Source organism: Balaenoptera ricei, chromosome 17 (assembly GCF_028023285.1).
Source record: "Balaenoptera ricei isolate mBalRic1 chromosome 17, mBalRic1.hap2, whole genome shotgun sequence".
Classification (NCBI taxonomy): domain Eukaryota; kingdom Metazoa; phylum Chordata; class Mammalia; order Artiodactyla; family Balaenopteridae; genus Balaenoptera; species Balaenoptera ricei.
This window is the reverse complement of record NC_082655.1, coordinates 12515361-12533464: the sequence shown is the minus strand read 5'-3', so window position 1 is coordinate 12533464 and position 18104 is coordinate 12515361. Positions and strand designations below refer to the sequence as shown.

General features: G+C 49.1%; 1 long non-coding RNA gene across 6 annotated transcripts in view; it reads left to right on the top strand.

Moving 5' to 3' along the window:
- LOC132351676 (uncharacterized) overlaps positions 1 to 18104 on the top strand; it is a 378428-nt gene that overhangs the window by 198956 nt on the left and 161368 nt on the right. For all 6 annotated transcript variants that reach the window (XR_009498456.1, XR_009498452.1, XR_009498453.1 and 3 more), the window contains exon 4: positions 7918 to 8064. This is a non-coding gene — a long non-coding RNA (uncharacterized LOC132351676). The remainder of the gene's footprint in view (positions 1 to 7917; positions 8065 to 18104) is intronic.

Here is an 18104-nt window from a genome sequence, read left to right as displayed (position 1 = left end):
TTGGATGGGATTAACATTTACATCAGTAGACTCTGAGGGAAGCAGATTATCTTCCATGATGTGGGTGGGCCTCGTCCAATCAGTTGATGGCCTCAAGGGAAAAAGACTGAAGGCCCCCAAGGAAGTGGGAATTCTGCCTCCAGACAGCCTTCAGACTTGGGCTGCAGCATCACTTCTTCCCTGGGTCTCCATCCTGCTGGCCCACCCTGCAGATTTTGGATTTGCCAGCCTCTACAACAAATGTGTGAGCCAATTCCTTAAAATTCTCTCTCTCTCTCTCTCTCCTATTATTTCTTTGTCTATTTCTTTGGAAAGCCCTAACTAGGACATGGAGTAAAGGGGTAAGTATTTAGGTACCTATTTGGGAGTCATGTTATTTAAGCCTTGAGACTGGGCGTGAACACCTAGAAGGCACATGTGGACAGAGAGGGTTGGTCCACTGGGCTATCCATCCCAAGTGGCGAGATTCAGAAACCGTATGTGTATGTAATATTTACTGAGCACTTACTATGTGCCGGCCATCCTCCATCATTGGATGCTGCCTCTTCTTAAAACCAGACCCATCTATCTCCTTATTTGTTCTGGAAGGTTGGGAAATGGTCCCAGTGGAGCCACTTATTTATTTGACTGATGTTTCGCAATTCCTGTGTCTCAGCTCCTCCACAGTTCTGGACAGCAGAATGGAATCAGCTGTTCCTTCTCCTGTGTCAGAAACAGATTATTCCAGCATCTTCCTCCCAACCCATCTTCAGTTCCCCTAACCTCCAGCCTCTTGAAGCCATTTAGTGTCTCTTGATACCCAGTGATCCCGTTTATTAAAACCCGTGGAGCCTCCTCTCTGGCAAGTGTTGGTAAAAATAGCTCTGCAGCCCCAAGGAACAGGGTTATTTGAACTTGGTGAGTTAAAAAACCTTTGGGGTGAATAATGAAAAGTGCAGGACTATGGTGATGAATTTCCCTTGCCCTCTTTGTTCCTTGTTTTTTTGTGCGTGAGGCAGAATGTTTAACCTATATTTTCCAAGAACTGTGTAGGTGGGTTGCTGGGGACAATTGATTTTTAGGGAAGTATTGTTCCTCTGGATGTGGAAACCATGAAGCAGAGAATAACATTGAGCAAGAGGCGTCCCGATGACCAGGTCTGGGCTAATTATGGTGCCGTGTGCTTGGGCCCCTGTGTCGTCTGAGGCGTCACTTCTGCCTGAGTTGGATTTTGCTCTGGACTCAAGGTGACACCCAGGATCCTTGTTCTAGCCAGATGTCAAATGGATTGTCTACTTTCTAAGGCTGTGACTGGTTCTAAATGAGAAGAGGTGCAGCCTGGCAGGTAGAAGGGACACAGGCCTTTGTGTAAGGAATACTGAGTTCTAGTTCCCATCCTACCCCTGGCTTGCTGTGTGACCTTGGGCAAGTTTTCTCACCTCTGAGCAGCGGCATCTGCATCTGGGTTGAGTTTGGGCTTGGTCATCTCTGAGGGATGGGGCTCCAGCCAATGGGAGCGTACATACCTTGAATAAAGGACCACCCTGCCCTCAGCATCCAACCAGCTGTTGTCTTGTGTGGGACCAGGGCTGCCAAGTACATTTTTGGACTGTGTAATGAAATTTCCTGAAGTTTTAGATATAGGCAGTTAGTTGAGAAATATTTTAAACATCCTGTGGGTGGAACCTGTAGCCAGAAGGAGCCCGTAGGTTTTCAGTTTGCAGCTCCATGCAAACGCGCTGTTCTTCGTGGGTTATCACGGGCTGGGGCCCAGGAGCGGAGGGTTGCTCATTTGATTCGTTTTGCCTTCAAGGTACCGGGGGACCAAAGCCAGACTAGAAACGGGGTCATAAGATCACTGTTGCCTAGAGGCCTAGAGGGAAGGTGTGGCCTTCCTTTCCTCGTGGTTGGAAATGTCCGCTGAGGCAGTGGACTCGGTCAGCTGATCTCCTTGGGATGTAACCCCAGATCTAGCCACCAGCCTTGTCTCTGGTTCCATGGACTGTATGGCATTCAGATCTAGAGGGAATCAGATATTTCAGTGTATTCGTTTTTCACTCAGCAATATATCTTGTAGCTTTTCTCTGTGTGTCTACATACCTCACTCTTTTTAACTGCTGCATAGTATTCCATGGTTTTTTTCAACTATTCCATATTAATGGACATTTTGCTTTTATCTGTTTCCCCTTTTATTTCTACCTCCCCTGATGTCGTGCCGTAGAATTTTTTTTACTCACCCTCCACTGCACACCTCCTTCCTTCCTCCCCTCCCTCCCTTTCCCTTTTCTCCTTCCCTTGCATCCATCCATCTCTGGATCCACTCACGAAACATGCTCTCCCTACAGATCCTGGGACCTTGCCTCTGGGAGCTCCATTCCACTGGGAAACCAGAGGAAAAGCACATTATGGAGACTCCCTGGAAGCAGGTTCTTCAACAGTCTTTACAAAGGAGCTCTTTCTGGCCTTTTGGAGGATGAGAATCTCCGAGGCAGGTGCCGGTCTTTCAAAGGAGGAGTCTGCCTTCGGGTTGTTACCATGTCTGCTTCCTGCGACCTTGCAGAACCATCATCGGCTGTCCATCCTCTCCTTTTCCCCATTGCTGGAGGCTGTGGCTTGAGCAGAAAAACCCCAAGGTTGGCTCTGGAATGATGACCCTGAGAAGGGAGAGGTGCTGTCGTGAGTTTGGATGGGTGGCTTTTGCCTTTGGTGTGGAAGCCAGCAGGACCTTGAACAAAGCTGCAAATCGTAAGTCAGCCTAAAATGGATGCAGAACCTCAGGTCTTCTTCTTTCGAGGAAATTAAGTAAAGATGAATAAAAAAGGGAGTGAAGGTGTTGTGTCTCTCAGAGACAGACAGAGAGGACGAAGCGTCTGCAGTCACCGCTCCTCTATTTTCCAAATGGGTTTCAGATGTGTATTTTGTGCCAGGAGCTGTGCCTTGCTTCCCTCTCCTTGCGTCCTCTGCTTCTTTCCTCGTAGGCGTCTTGACGGTGATCACAGTGACGATCCACAGAGCATCACTTGCTGGCAAACGGGGGTCTAGGAATGGAAGAATTAGTGTGTGCAGTTCAGAGGCCCGCAACCTACTCTGCTCTTAATCACCTGGGTCACCGGAACAAGTCATTTAAATAACGTTTCTCACTTTTGTCCTCTGTAAAGTGGGGAAGGTATCGCCGTCTTCCTTCTAGGGATGTTGGAAAGGGTACAATGAGTTAATCCATGTGAAACACCTAACCTAACCCTGGAATGGCTACCTGGAATATAGTAAGTGCTCAATAAATATCACACACGTGCATGCACACACACACGTATCTCAAATGTCTCCTTACCTGAGAGGCCGTCCTGGCCACTCTGTATAAACAGTACCCACCTCACCCCCCGTCTCCCTCTCCCGTTCTTCCTCTATTGGTCTCTGTAACACGTATCATATCACCATCTGACCCCCTATGTAGTTACTTGTTTATTTGTCTGTTTGTTGACTATCTTCCACCCCCGCCCCCTCTCGAACCCTGCAAATGCCGAGATCTCTGTTACTTGTATTTAATGCTTTAGTCCCTGGAACGTGGGTAGGTTCCTACTACATATGGGTGGAACAGGTGAGTCTCTATTTTAGAGTTGACCTCCAGGCCCAGACTCAGGCACAGGGAGGTAAAGTGACTTGCTCAAGATCACCCAGCTACCAGCAGTTGAAGAGTCTGGAATCATTTAAATCTAAAGGTTTAAATTCTAATTTAAACCATGAATGCCTCCCTGCCGGTAAAACAAAAAACAGAAGAACTAAGTGTAGTGCCTGCAACACAGTCAGGGTTTAGTAAATGTCAACTAAAAGTAGTAGGGGTCATCATTCTTGCAGCAGCTGTCCCCTGCCCCAGGACACCCCCGTTTGGCTGTACCCCAGCTTTCTGAGCAGTAATCAGGCATCAGTGGGTGTAGTCCTGAGAGGATTAGGTGGCACCCAGGCTGGTGGGCAGGTGTGGCGCCGGAATTAAATTGAGTTCGTGCCCTTTCCTGGAGGGCTGCCCAGTCCAAGGGAGGGAACCGGCTCTCTGTGGAAGACATGAGTTCCCGGTGTGGTGCCTATTTCCAGAGTTGGTGGCAGCTTCCAAAACATGCCAGCGTCTCTCCTGGTTGTGCTTTCATTTGCTGTTTTCTTTCACCCGAGGCCGAGGCGGGGCTTGCAGGGATCTTAAAGGGCAGGAAGTTGTCTCAATTTTCTGGGACCTCGTCCCAGTTGTCCTGTGGTAGGTTTTATTGCTCCCATCTTTAAGATAAGTAAACTGAGTTTCAGGGAGGTGTAAATACTGAAGCCAGGATTCAAACCCAGGCCTGCTGGATCCCAAATACCTCACACCCGTGCCCCACTGCTCAGATGCTCTTAGAGTTGGATTCTGATTTGTCAGCATGTATTTTTTTTTAAGCATCCTTCAACTATTGGACATGTTTATTTTTTTCTTAACTTTTCATTTTATATTGGAGTATAGTTGATTCACAATGTTGTGTTGGTTTCAGGTTTACAGCAAAGTGATTGTTATACATATACATGTATCTATTCTTTTTCAAATTCTTTTCCCACTTAGGCTGTTACATAATATTGAGCAGAGTTCCCAGTGCTATACAGTAGGTCCTTGTTGGCTATCTATTTTAAATATAGTAGTGTGTACATGTCAATCCCAAACTCCCAATCTATCCCTCCACCTCACCCTTCCCCTCTGGTAACCATAAGTTCGTTCTGTAAGTCTGTGAGTCTGTTTCTGTTTTGTAAATAAGTTCATTTGTGTCTTTTTTTTTTTTTTTTTAGATTCTGCATTTAAACGATATCATATGATATTTGTCTTTCTCTGTCTGTCAGCATGTATTGAGCAATAAGTCCAGGCTGGGTGCCACGCCTCATTTTTTTTTTCTTGTTTGCTTGTTATGGTTTTTAAACTGTTTTCTCCAAACGAGGGGACGGTGCGTGTAAGAGGTACACGAGGGAGGATACTTTGTCTTGTTATCTTGTGATTCTTTGGATTACAGCAGCTGTGGGGAAATGAGCCCAAGCGTTGAAGGAACACTGCCCTGAATTCAGATACGAGCCCAGCCTCTAAAGTTGCTGCGTGATCTGGGTCGAGTAATCAGCCTCTCTGAGCCTCAGTTTCCATATTTGTAAAATGGAACAAGAACTCTTGCTTGGAGAGGACACTGAGGATTTGAGATAATAAATATAAAATGGGGCTTCCCTGGTGGCGCAGTGGTTGAGAATCCGCCTGCCAATGCAGGGCACACGGGTTCGAGCCCTGGTCTGGGAAGATCCCACATGCCGCGGAGCAACTGGGCCCGTGAGCCACAATGACTGAGCCTGCGCGTCTGGAGCCTGTGCTCCGCAACAAGAGAGGCCGCGACAGTGAGAGGCCCGCGCACCGCGATGAAGAGTGGCCCCCGCTCGCCGCAACTAGAGAAAGCCCTCGCACAGAAACGAAGACCCAACACAGTCAAAAATAAATAATAAATAAATAAATAAAGTAGCTATAAAATTAAAAAAAAAAAATAAATAAAAATAAATATAAAATGCCAGGATGCTTGGCTGGCCATCAGTAAGTTGTGGCTATTATTATTATTGTTGTCGTTGTTGTGTTTTAGCACATGGTGTTGTACTTAAATGTTACTTCTTTCTTTGCCCTATTTATCTTTGTCCCTCTTAAGGGTGCAGACCGAGCCTTATTCATCTCGGCATCCCCGCCTTCTAACACAATTCTTGGTACGTGGTTGATGTGCACTAGTGCGGGGCACATGAACGAGTGAATGAATGAACAAATAAAGGGGCCCATGGTTTGTCGGGACCACTCCGGCCAGCTGTTGGGGGACACGTTTCCTGGAGTCTTATCCCCTCTTGTCAGATCCAGGCTGGGACAACGGTTCAGTAGTTCCATTGTTCCCAGATAGCACTTCCTATCTTAATGTCTCGGCCAGGGCAGCCCTCGGCCACACCCTGCCCTGCTGTCCTATCACCCACCCCTACTTGGACGCCGGCGGGCTCCCCCCTAGCCTGCCCCGAAGAAAGCTTCCACGGCCCCTCGTCTCCCCCACTCCCTTCAGTCACAACAGTTGTCGAAGGGGGCATTTCCCCTCTCCAGAACTTTTCACATTCCAGTGAAGACCTAGAAAATGCTAAATCAAAATGCTTTGCATGAGCCTGACCCTTCAGAGCTCAACCTACGTCTTCCTGCCTTGCACCCCACTCTCCCTTTGTCTGATTGGTAAGTCAGGACTCATCCCTAGTCAACCGCTGAAGAAACTGAGGCTCAGAGAGGTGGGACTGCTAGTAACACAGCTGGTTAGTGAGAGGGCCTACGGCCACTACTAGCTCTCCACACCTAACCAGTGCTTTTGCCACTAGTTCCCTTCCTGGTTGCATTGTTGGTGTGCGGTGCCCTTCTCGGTTTCCAGAAGAGCTTTGAGGGGTGTGTCACAACGTTAGTGACGCGGGCTCTCTCAGTCTGTTAGCTCAGGGTGGCCTCCCCCTGCCCTGTGAGGTGTTCAGGGTCCAGGCGTCGTCACACCCACCCAGCCGGGGAGGAAACAGAAGCCTGGAGGGCCGAGTAGCTTCTGGAGGTGACACAGCTTGGGGTGGCGGCACTTTTCCTTCTGCCAGCGTTCCCTTTGCTGCTGAATTTGACTCATAGATCAGTTGTTCTCAAACGGGGTTTCACACTGGAATCATCTGAGGAATTTAAATATCTTGCTGCCAGGACCCAACCCCCAAAGATTCTGACTTAATTAGTGAGGAGTGGAGCCCAGGCTTCGGGGTTATAACATCTCCCCCCGTGATTCTCTGGTGAAGCAGCATCAAGAACCACGGTCTCAGATCATCCCTGTTACAGGGCTGTTGGGAAAGCTGACAATTCTAGCAGTTCCCAAACTCTATTTCAGACCGAGTTCCAGCCCTCCTAAATCAAACCTTGCTCGCCTTTGCTCGGATTGATGGCCGCTTGCGTTTCAAAAGAACTGGCAGTGCTGAACGCTAGGGGAATAGGGAGATGGAGCAGTCCCAAAGATGTCATGTCTTGTGCCCCTGTTGTGTACTGGACCCTGTGCTAAGCACCTTACGTCTATTAACTCACCTATTTCACAATCCATGTACTAGCACAAAGAGACCTCTGCTGATGTTATCCCCATTTCACAGATGAGAAGACTTTCTCAAGCTGGTAGGGGCAGAGCTGGGATTTGAAGACAGAGAGCTGGCTCCAGAGGCCACTGTTTTAATCACTGTGTCTGTTGCTCTGCTCTGTGATGAACTGGTTCGCACTCGGCTGAGAATTTGCTCTCACCAGCTGCTCCTTCACGGTGATGCTGAGGCCTCGATCTGATCTGTCACCCTGCTGCTCAAGAGCCTCTATGAGTCCCCATCGCATCTGTGGGGGAAGGGCAAACTCTTCGCACAGCCTGTGAGGGATTCCCCTTACAGTCTGACCGCTGGCAGACCGTTCTTTCACACTCCACGTCACACATGCTGTTAATACTGTTTGAAAAGTTCCCCACCTTTCTCTGCCTGGTGAACTTCTGCTCTTCAATACCTAGCTCAAATATCCTCTTCTCTCATCTACGAAGGAAGAGTCAGTGATGCCTTCCTCTGTTCCCAAAGCTCTTGGTCCCTCCATCCAGGACCACATGGCTCACAGCCTTTTTCTCAGTACCCTCCAGTGGATCATGAGTTCCTGGAGGAGTGGGGCTCTGTCTTACTCATGGTTGTTCTCCTCACTCGGCATCTACCAGTGGATGGCCAGCCTCCCACGTGTAGGATGACGTCCTTTACCTTAGTTCCACTTTATTTCAGCCATGAAGACATATTCTTTTCATCTTCTGAATATCAGAGGATTTTTCTTTTGGTAATGAATTCTTTTCTTCAGGGTGCCTCGGTCTCCACATTGCATAATTGACATTATTTACTGTGTTTTCCTAGGCCGGGCTGAGGTTTCAGAGGCGTTCCGAGCTCCTGTGGAGACTTGCTTCTCTCCAGCCTTGGGCTCTCTGCACTCTTGGACATCTCAGGGCCCAGAAGAAAAAGAAGAAAGCCAACCAGTTCTGGGAGCAGCCTGGGTGAAGAGAGGTAGGTGTCTTGTTTAATGTCCAGCTTGATTCCTGAACTCAACCACCACGCGCCAGACAAGGCAGAAGCAAGAGGAATGGTGTCTCAGCGACCCGAGTGACATTTGTTTGTTTGCTCACGTGCTGTTGTGGGAATGGCAGCAGATGCTCAGCAAGGAGGAGGAAGGTGCTTTTAGGACAGCCCTCCCAGGCTCTAAAGAGGGCGGCACACGGGGAGCCGCTAGCTGTCAAGACCCAGTGTGAGACTTGGCCACAGCTACAGTGAAGGGGGCAGGAAAAGTCGAGCTTAAAGTTGCTGGGTGAACTCTTAGAATTTATTCTGCAGAAATACATGCATAGTTGCAGATGATGTGAATAAGATCTTCATCTCAACATTGTTTGAAATAGCAAACAGTGAGACCTTTTTTATTTACTTATTTCTCTATTTACTTATGGACCTACAATGCCTAGTTTTTATTTTATTTTTTTATTTAAATTGAGGTATATTTGATTTACAGCAGCAGTCCCCAGCCTTTTTGGCACCAGGGACTGGTTTCGTGGAAGACAATTTTTCCACGGAACGGGGTGGGGGACGGTTTCAGGATGATTCAAGCACATTACATTTATTGTGCGCTTTATTTCTATTATTATTACATTGTAACATATAATGAAATAATTATACAGCTCACCATAATGCAGAATCAGTGGGAGCCCTGAGCTTGTTTCCCTGCAGCTAGATGGTCCCATCTGGGGGTGATGGGAGACAGTGATACCTGATGTGTGTTGCTTATGTCCAGTCTACTCTGTAAGATACAGCTTAATTGTCACTTGCCACTCACTGATAGGGTTTTGATAGGAGTCTGCAAGCAATTGATTTATTATGGTCACTGTGCAGTCACACCTCTCTGCTAATGATAATCTGTATTTGCAGCCGCTCCCCAGCACTAGCGTCACCGCCTCAGCTCCACCTCAGATAATCAGGCATTAGATTCTCACAAGGAGCGTGCAACCTAGATCCCTCACATGCACAGTACACAGTAGAATCTAATGCCACCGCTGATCTGACAGGAAGCAGAGCTCAGGCAGTAATGTGAGCGATGGGGAGCGGCTGTAAATACAGATGAAGCTTTGCTCGCTCTCCCGCCGCTCACCTCCTGCTGTGTGGCCCAGTTCCTAACAGGCCATGGACCGGTAGTTGTCCGTGGCCCAGGGGTTGGGGACCCCTGATTTACAGTATTGTATTACTTTTGGGACGACAACATAGCGATTCAAAATTTTTACAGATTAGACTCCATTCATAGTTGTTATAAAATATTGGCTATATTCCCTGTGCGGTACAATATAGGCTTGTAGATTATTTATTTTATATGTAGTAGTTTGTACCTCTTAATCCCCTACCCCTATCTTCAGTGCCTAGTTTTTAATCAGATTACTGGATATGTGAAGTAACAGAAGAATTTGACCCAAACTTAGGGAGAAAAATAGTCAATAGAAAACAGAGGGCTTCCCTGGTGGCGCAGTGGTTAAGAATCTGCCTGCCAATGCAGGGGACATGGGTTTGTGCCCTGGTCCAGGAAGATCCCACATGCCGCGGAGCAACTAAGCCCGTGCGCCACAACTACTGAGCCTGCGTGCTGCAACTACTGAAGCCCACACGCCTAGGGCCCGTGCTCTGCAACAAGAGAAGCCACCACAATGAGAAACCCATGCACTGCAACGAAGAGTAGCCCCCGCTCACCACAACTAGAGAAAGCCCGCACACAACAATGAAGACCCAAAAAGACCCACAGCCAAAAATAAAGAAAGAAAATAAAGAAAGAAATAGGAAAAAAAATTTTAAAAAAAGAAAACAGAATGGAATTGAGATTTTTGAGCTAAACTCACACTTGCCTGATCAATTGATTTTATTATTATTATTATTATTATTAGGTTCACAGAAAAATTGTGTGGAAAGTATAGAGAGTTCCCATATATCCTCTGTCCCCACATGCAGCCTCCCTCACTAGCAAGAATGGTATATTCTCCCTCCTGCGCCAGAATGGTATATTTGTTACAACTGACAAATCTACATTCTCCAACACATTGTTATCACCCAAAGCCCATAGTTTATATTAGGATTCACTCTTGGTGTTGAACATTCTATGACAACTGTATAATGACATGCATCCACCATGGTAGTATCATATGGCATAGTTTCACTGCCCTAATAGCCCTCTCTGCTTCCTCTGTTCATCTCCCCCAATGAGACACAATTTACATGCTCCTCAGTTGGGGATCGGTTGATTAAATCACAATACCTCCATATAATGGAGTACTCTACAGCTGTTAAAAAGAGTGGGTGGCTTTATGAAGTCATACGGAACACTCTTGAAGTTCTATTAACCACTGTCGTCCTTAACGATGTTGATTTTAAAAAATGAAAAAAAGGAGGGCATATCACAGCGTGTAGAGTGTGTAACCTAATGGCTCCACGGATGCATGTCCACCACTCCCAAATCAGCTGCCTGTACCTCCTACGTCCACACTTAACACAGTCTGTGGTTCCTGCCTCTGTCGATCTGTAAGTCCCAGAAGGCAGACCCCTCCAGGAGGGCGGGATCTGTCCATTTGCAAGGATATTATCGCCTGGGCCAAGCCCAGATCCAGGCACACCACAGCCTTTCCATTAGTATCTGTGAACGCATGAATGATGAACGGAGTGGGGAGTTTTCTTTCCACAGTGTCCTTCTGCCTCCTGCTCCTCAAACACATGGGCTGGAGTGGAAGCCCCAGGTGTCCCTTCTCCTCTCCTGGGTACCGTCCCTGGCCTACCCACCCCCGCCCCTTGAGTTTCTATGCTCTGCCAGGCTTCATCATTCCCCAGATTACAAAGACTCAAGAGGATGGGGGGAGAGGCTTGAAACGGACCTTCGAGATGACAACATGTAGCTGACGCTGTCAGTCAGGCCGATCTGACTTAATTGATTAATTTCGTTGTATGAGCCAAGCGACCCAGCAGCTGGGATCGGACTCCTGATCTGACAGCAGGCTGGTGAGTCAGACCCGATGGGTTTGATTCCACGCGCTGGCGTGGCTGCCCATGTGACCTTGGCCATGGTACTTAACCTTGCTGAATCTCAATTTCCTGATCTGTAAAAGGAGGCTAAAAGTGCTTCTCTTGAGGTTGTCGTGAGGATTAAATGCAATCACATAAGTGAAAGTGCCCTTTGAGGAAAGAGGAAGGCGAAAATTCTTATTGGGTGAGGAGAAAAGTGAGGCAGGCCAGCTATTGTCCTCAGGTGCTGCATCCTTCCCTGGGAAACAATCCTAACTCCAAGTCAGAGAGGTTATAATTTGGCTCTTACTCTTTTATTCAGGGCACTTCTCTCAGCCTCCCAGGGCTTTCAGCTTAAGCAAATAAATTATCCTGCACCGCCGGGCTCTGTGTTCTGTAGCCAGCCATATGTTTGAGCATGATAGAGATTCTTATCCAGCCACGTAATATTACACAGCAAGGGATGACATTTCTTATCAGAGGCGCTGTGGAATCAGAGATAGGAGCCCTTTCTTTTTGCCGGCAGCCAGGCCTTCATGTTCAGGGCTGTCAGGGAGGGTAAGAGGGGCAGGCCGGGGCCCAGAGTGGGCGGCTTGGGCTGCAGTGGCATCAGCTGGCTCTCTTCTCTCAAGACAGCCACTCCCGATGGCCTGCCTTGACGGATGTAGGCTATTTTGAGATTTTTGCATACAATAGAAACAGGGCAGGGCCCGGGAGTGTGAATGAGGAAGGAAGGAGAGAGCCTGATGCTGCTGGACCAGCTTGGGGTGGAGGCATGTGAGGCGTCTTGACCTTGTACAGAGAGGCAGGCGGCCTCCTGCTGCAGAGTCCAGGCCATTCGCCGGCCCCGCGGATTGCAGGGTGGAGGCAGCTGAGGCCCAGGTACCTACCAGAGTCTTGGCTGTGGGAGTGACAAGGTGCTGGGTAACCTCCGTGTCCCCGTCAGGAGGCCAACCTGTGTGGATGCAACAGGATGGGTACCACACGGGGCTCTGGTGCCCTCGGGCTTCTGTTTGGGAGGCACTGGCAAGTGGGAAGGCAGGAAGGGAGTGAGGTCAGGGCGTTTACTCCTCCGCTTCCTCCCTGCTGGGTCCCTGAGTGGTACAGGCAAGGTCTACACAGAGGAGCCTGCGTTAGAATCCTGATTCTGGGACGCACTCGCTGTATATCAGGCAAGTTGTTTACCTCTCTGCACCTTGGTTTCTTCATCCAGTTTTCTTTCCATCTCTCACCATTTGCCTTTGGGTTCCATTGATCTCTGTGCCTGTCTTTGGCCCTGAGATGCCAGAGGAAGGGGCACTGCTGGGTCCCCCAGGGCCTGAGGCCAGAGCTCAGTGTGGACGAAGCTCCAGTGTAGACGGAGGTGGTCAGAGTGACCACATGATTTGGGTACCGCGACCTCTGTGGGGGACACGTGCTCAGGGCTCTTCTCGACCTGTGTTTTGGGAAGTCCTGCCCTGCTCTCAAGTAATAATCTTGCTCTCATCAGAAAGGAGAGGAGAAGTGGTTTCTCCCTCTCCCCGGACCCCTTCCAGCCGGCGGCCCTGCTCCTGCTTCCTTCCGGCTGGTCCCACTTCCTGTCTTCCTCCCTCTCTTCCCCTGCCTCTCCCGTGCCGGGCCTCGTGTCGGGCATGCCGAGTTTTCCTGTCCCTCACCTCTCCTCCTCCCCGTGGCCAAGTCCAAATTCTGCAAGCACAGCCCTGACCGTGTCCCTCTCCACTCGAAAATAGTCTAACCTCTTCGCGTGGCGTTTAAGGTCCACCTCACCATCACCCCGCCCTGTGATTTTATCCTGGTCACCTTTGGGTGGGACACTGGTCCTGGTAAGCAGGTCGCCTCCTTGTCTTTTGAACCTGCCACTGTCTCTCTTTGACTTTTATGTTTTGTTCTCGACGTTTCTTCCTCTTTGGATGCCTGAGGGGTCCACGGGCTCTGGCCACCGACAGGGCTGTGTTCAGCCGCAGCTCTACCGGCGGCTGGCTCTGTGACGATGAGCAAGTTGCTTCACCACCCTGAGCCTCAGCGTCCTCAGCCGTGACGTGGGCTGCTAGCTCGTGTGCCAGGGCTCTTGTGGGAAGAACTTGTCTAAGGGCTCCTGCTGGGGTTTGGCTCATGGCAGGTATTCAGTGAGTGGAGGCTCCCCTCTCTCTAATGGGCTATCCCTCTGTATCCAGATCCCACCTGAGCTCAAGTTCCCTTCCATCTTTAGGTTCTTCTACCCTGAAGTCATCTTCCTCTGTTGAAAGGTTTCTGACTTCCTCGTGTCTGGACAGCAGGAATGGACCTCTTCTCTTTCTGCCCATGCTGACTTCCTAGCATGATGTGGATTCCTTTAGGGCATTAACTAGTGACTAGTGGTTATGGTTTTGGCTTGGCCACAGGAACCATTGATTTAGTGACTGATAAGTTGACTCCAAGGGAATGGAAGAGAGTCATCTGTTCTCTCGTTGAACGTAATTCGATTGAGTGCACGTGATATATCAGGCCCTGGGGTTACAAGGAGGTGTAAGATGGCAGCTGCCCTCACAGAGCCCATCTTCCAGCAGGATGGTTGTCCAGGCCTGGACCGCAGATCTGGAAAGACATGGGCCCCTCCCTGAAGGTAGCTCAGAGCCTGGTGTTGGATGGGGGCGGGGGGTATGGGAGAAGTTCTGTGCCCAAGGAGAGGATGCCTCCCTTGAGATGGGTCAAAGAGGATGAGGTCCCCCTTCAAGATACCACTCTTGGCCTTGTCGGGTTGTACATCTAATTTTCAGACGTCTCCCACTATCCCCACTATGGCTTCCCTTCCTGCCAAGGGTGTGGGGGTCAGCTCCGAGGTCACCAGCACCTCTCAGCATGGACCTTCATAAAGCCTTGAGAAGTAAAGTCCACTGAGAGAGATGTTCTAGAACATTCCAAGCTGGCTAAGCAGGATGGTGCCTTGAGCACGCAGGGCAGCTTGTCCGTGGCCAGGACAGTGGGTGAGAGCCAGCCAGCTGACCATCCTGGCCAGCTTATGGACTCTCTCCTCATGAGCCTCAGGCACCTGGGGCTTCAGCTGAGCTTTTTTCTTCCCTCCACCACCAACACTCTTATCCAAGTCACCCTGCCTAGATCACAGCAACAGCTTCCAGATTTGACTCCCTGGATCCAATCTCACCCCTCGGCAATCCCTTCTCCACTCAGCAGCCAGCATGACCTTCTGAAGTGGGAATCCACTTGTGTCTGACCCATAACATACGTAAGCCTTCCCATTTCTGCTCCTAAAGACCAAAATCCCTATGGGGCTCCTGTATGAGTTGGCCCAGCTGCTCTCCTTCTTACTCAGTGTTCTCCAGCCTCACCGACCTCTGCTGAGTGGTACAAAACTACCCTGTCTCCTGCCGCCCCAGGGCCTTTGCGCGTGTCATTCCTCTGCCTGGAATGCTCATTCCCTCCGTCTTTGTGTGGTGAGTGCTTTCTGACCCTTAAGCTGTCCTGTTGTTGTTTTCTCCCATTCACTCCACTTTTCCGTCATAGCGTGATCTATAATGACATGTTTATTTGTGTTTGTTTCACATCTGTTTTCCTCCACTAGGCTGGAATCCTGTAAAGGCGAGGATGAAGTCAGTTTTGTCTACCGCAGTTATGACAATAAAAGCTAGTGCTTTTATCACACCAGCCATATGCCAGGCACTGTTGTAAGTGCTTCATTTTTACCAAACCCTATAATCCTCAGAAGCCCCTCCTGAGGTGTTAGATACTGCAGCAGTCCCCAACCTTTTTGGCACCAGGGACCGGTTTCGTGGAAGACAATTTTTGCACGGACTGGGGTGTGTGGGTGGGGGATGGTTCAGGTGGTAATGCGAGCGATGGGGAGCGATGGGGAGCGATGGAGAGTGGCAGATGAAGCTTTGCTCGCTTGCCCGCCGCTCACCTCCTGCTATGTGGCCTGGTTCCTAACAGTACCGGTCCACTGCCCCGGGGGTTAGGGACCCCCGAGATACTGTTACTGCCTTCATTTTACAGGTGAGGAAACGGAAGCACAGAAAGCTTAAGTAATGTGTCCCAGCTCTCCCATCTAGTAGATGGTAAAACCAGGACTCAAAGTGCAGTAGCTCCGGACCCCTCTGCCAGGGCCTTCCCCAGGGGTGCTCAGTGAATGGGCAGTGCATGAATCAAAGGGCCACTGTCCCATCTCTCAGGGAGGTTCTCCTTGAAGTTTCTGCAGTGGGTTCAGGGCTGGCAGCATGGTAAAGAGAAGGGGACCTGGGTTGCAGTGTGGGCTTCCCCATTCAATAACTGGGTGACTGTCTGCAAATCCCTTAACTTCATTCACTGAGCCTTGCTGTTCTGAGCTCAGACTGGGAGGACTGCCAGTCACCTGCGTGATAGGAAAGGAAAATCTGAGAGCGTGTAGTGTGTGCTCTAAAAGTGTTACCTGCCTTGCTCTCTTAGAGGGCTTCTTGGTTTTGGTTAGAGTATGTGCCACCCCCTTTGAGCTAGAAGTGGGGAGATCTTGGCTGGGGTGACAAGGAGAAGGGCTGAGGCTCAGGTGCTGCAGGACGTGGAGGGGGTTGGACTTCAGGCATCCCCTCCCCTCTCTTCTGTCCTTAGTGTGTCATTACTTAAGTTGGAGTTTTCACTGACACACAGTTACAGGGCCAAGGGAGAGGAGTTTGGTGACCCCCTGCCCATGCCAGGAGATGGAAGGGCCCTCAAGAGCATCCTGAGTCTCTAGACACTGTGGCAAAGAGCTGCATTTTTTACTGGGAACCTCCCTCTCCCAGTGTCTTTCTCTCACTTCTGGGGATCTCTGCAGCCCCTGGATGATGCCCCCTCCTGACCCAGAGACAGTGGCATTTAGAGTCATAGGGACCTTGCTCCAGCAATTAGTAAGTGTAAGCCCTCTACCAATATTCTGAAGGCAGAATGGGTTCTGATCCTGACTCCATCATTTACTAGCAATGTGATCATGGATGAGTTTCTTAATGACCTGGTGCCTTGGTTTCCTCACCTGTAGAATGGGTTGCTGACAGTAGTGTTTGTCATTGGTAGACTGAACTATTGGTCCCAGTTCTTCACTCCTCCATAATAAAATTAACACATGTATACCTTTGCCATGGCCTCAAGGTGGGTGAATGCACTTCTTCACCTTGTGACTTTGGTCTTGGCCATGTGACTTGCTTTGGTTCATGGGATGTTAGCAATATCACCGGAGTGGAGGATGGAAACGTGTGGATGCAGTTGGGCTTGCTTTCCTGTGTGCCTTTCATCATGACAACATGCCTTTGGTAGCATCCAACCCACAGAAGATGAGAGACTTGGAGCAGATTCAGAATTCACACCTAGCACGGAGCCAAGCTCAGACAGACCTTCCCTGTATCATCTAACTGCTAGCTGACTAACAGACACGTGAGTGAGAAATAAATGCTTATTATTGTATGCTGAGTTTGCGGTATTCTGTTAATGCAGCATTCTTGTAGCCATAGTGAGTAATATAACACCTCATGAAATTATTATAAAAATTATAATTAATAAAGTGAGTTGGTTCACGTATTAGTTTCTTATTGCTGCTGTAACAAATGACCACAAATTCAGTGGCTTAAAACAACACAAATTTATTATCTTACAGTTCCATAGGTTAGAATCCAAGGTGGGTCTCACTGGGCTAAAATCAAGGAACACGGGGCTGGTTCTTTCTGGAGCCTCCAGGAGAGAGTCTGTTTCCTTGCCTTTTCCAGCTTCTAAATGTCGCCTGAGTCCCTAGGCTTATGGCCCCTTCCCCCATCTTCAAGGCCAGCCACATGACCTCTTTTCATGCCTTTCTTCCTTAGTCACAGCTTTCTCTTCTGCCTCCCTCTTCCATTTTTAAGGACACTGCTGATTATATTGGACGCACGGAAACAATCCAGGATAATCTCACTATATTAAGGTGAACACATTAGCCATTTATTTCCATCTGCATCCTGAATTCCCCTTTGCCATGTAACCTAATGTAGCCACAGATTTCAGGGATTCAGGCACGGGCATCCTCGGGGGACCACTATTCTGCCTACCACAGCACGTCAGGCACTTAGAACAGGGCCTTGTACGCACTGTATACTTGTATACATACATGTTAGTATTATGATCAGCCTTAGCTTTGACATCTGTGAGATGAGTGAGAGGTAGTCCCATCTGATGTCCACACAGATCCTCTGAAAAGCTTTGTTTTCCTGGACATGTTGCCCCCAGGAGACATATTGCATCCCTTGGTCTTGGATAGACTGGAGGCAGTGGGCTTGTAGGAAGGGGGTGAGGTCAGTTTCCTAGCTGGCTTTGGAGCAGACCAGAGGTTCTTTAGGGTGATGATGGTGCTTTCTGATTAAATATCGTAACGACTCTCCTTTTGTCCTCACTATCAGTCAGTAGAGCCCCTAGCACAGGGGACTGGCCAAACGACCAACAGGGCTGGGGTGAGTCAGTCCAGAGCGGCCAGCCGGTATCTCCATGTGCCCATCTGGTTCCGTCCTTCATTTGACGGATCCCTCTGATCTTCCTGCATACAACAGATTGCAGGGAAAAAGAAACTTCCTGGCACAATTGATACCAATTTGAAGAAAGCAGCTGGTTTTGGTGGGGGCAAGGAAACAAAATCCAGTGACAGTGGTAATGCCTCACCAGCCTGCGTTAATTGAGGAACTGCTGGGTGGCTGCAGGACACGTCCAGAGGTGTGGGAGGGTGTGAATTCCTACATAGGTAACTTAGAATCCAGTGTAGGAGCAGAGTGGTATTAACCATAGGAGGAGAAGAGCCTGGGTTTGGGGTTCCTGGGTTTTGAAGGTTCTATCAGTGACTTACTGTGTTACCATGAGGTCAGTGACACCCTCTGTCCCCTGGTTTCCTTACAGTGGCAAAGTAGAGTTTGCTGGATTTCTTTCCCCCCCGTCAAAAGTAAATGCTATGGCAATGACCAGTGCTAAAGATGAAACTAAGGAGAATCATGAAAAGAACTTGATAGTTCTTTGGACATCACCAAGCTTACCTGGGGAAATGAGGCCAGAGAGGTGAAGTATGGTCTAAC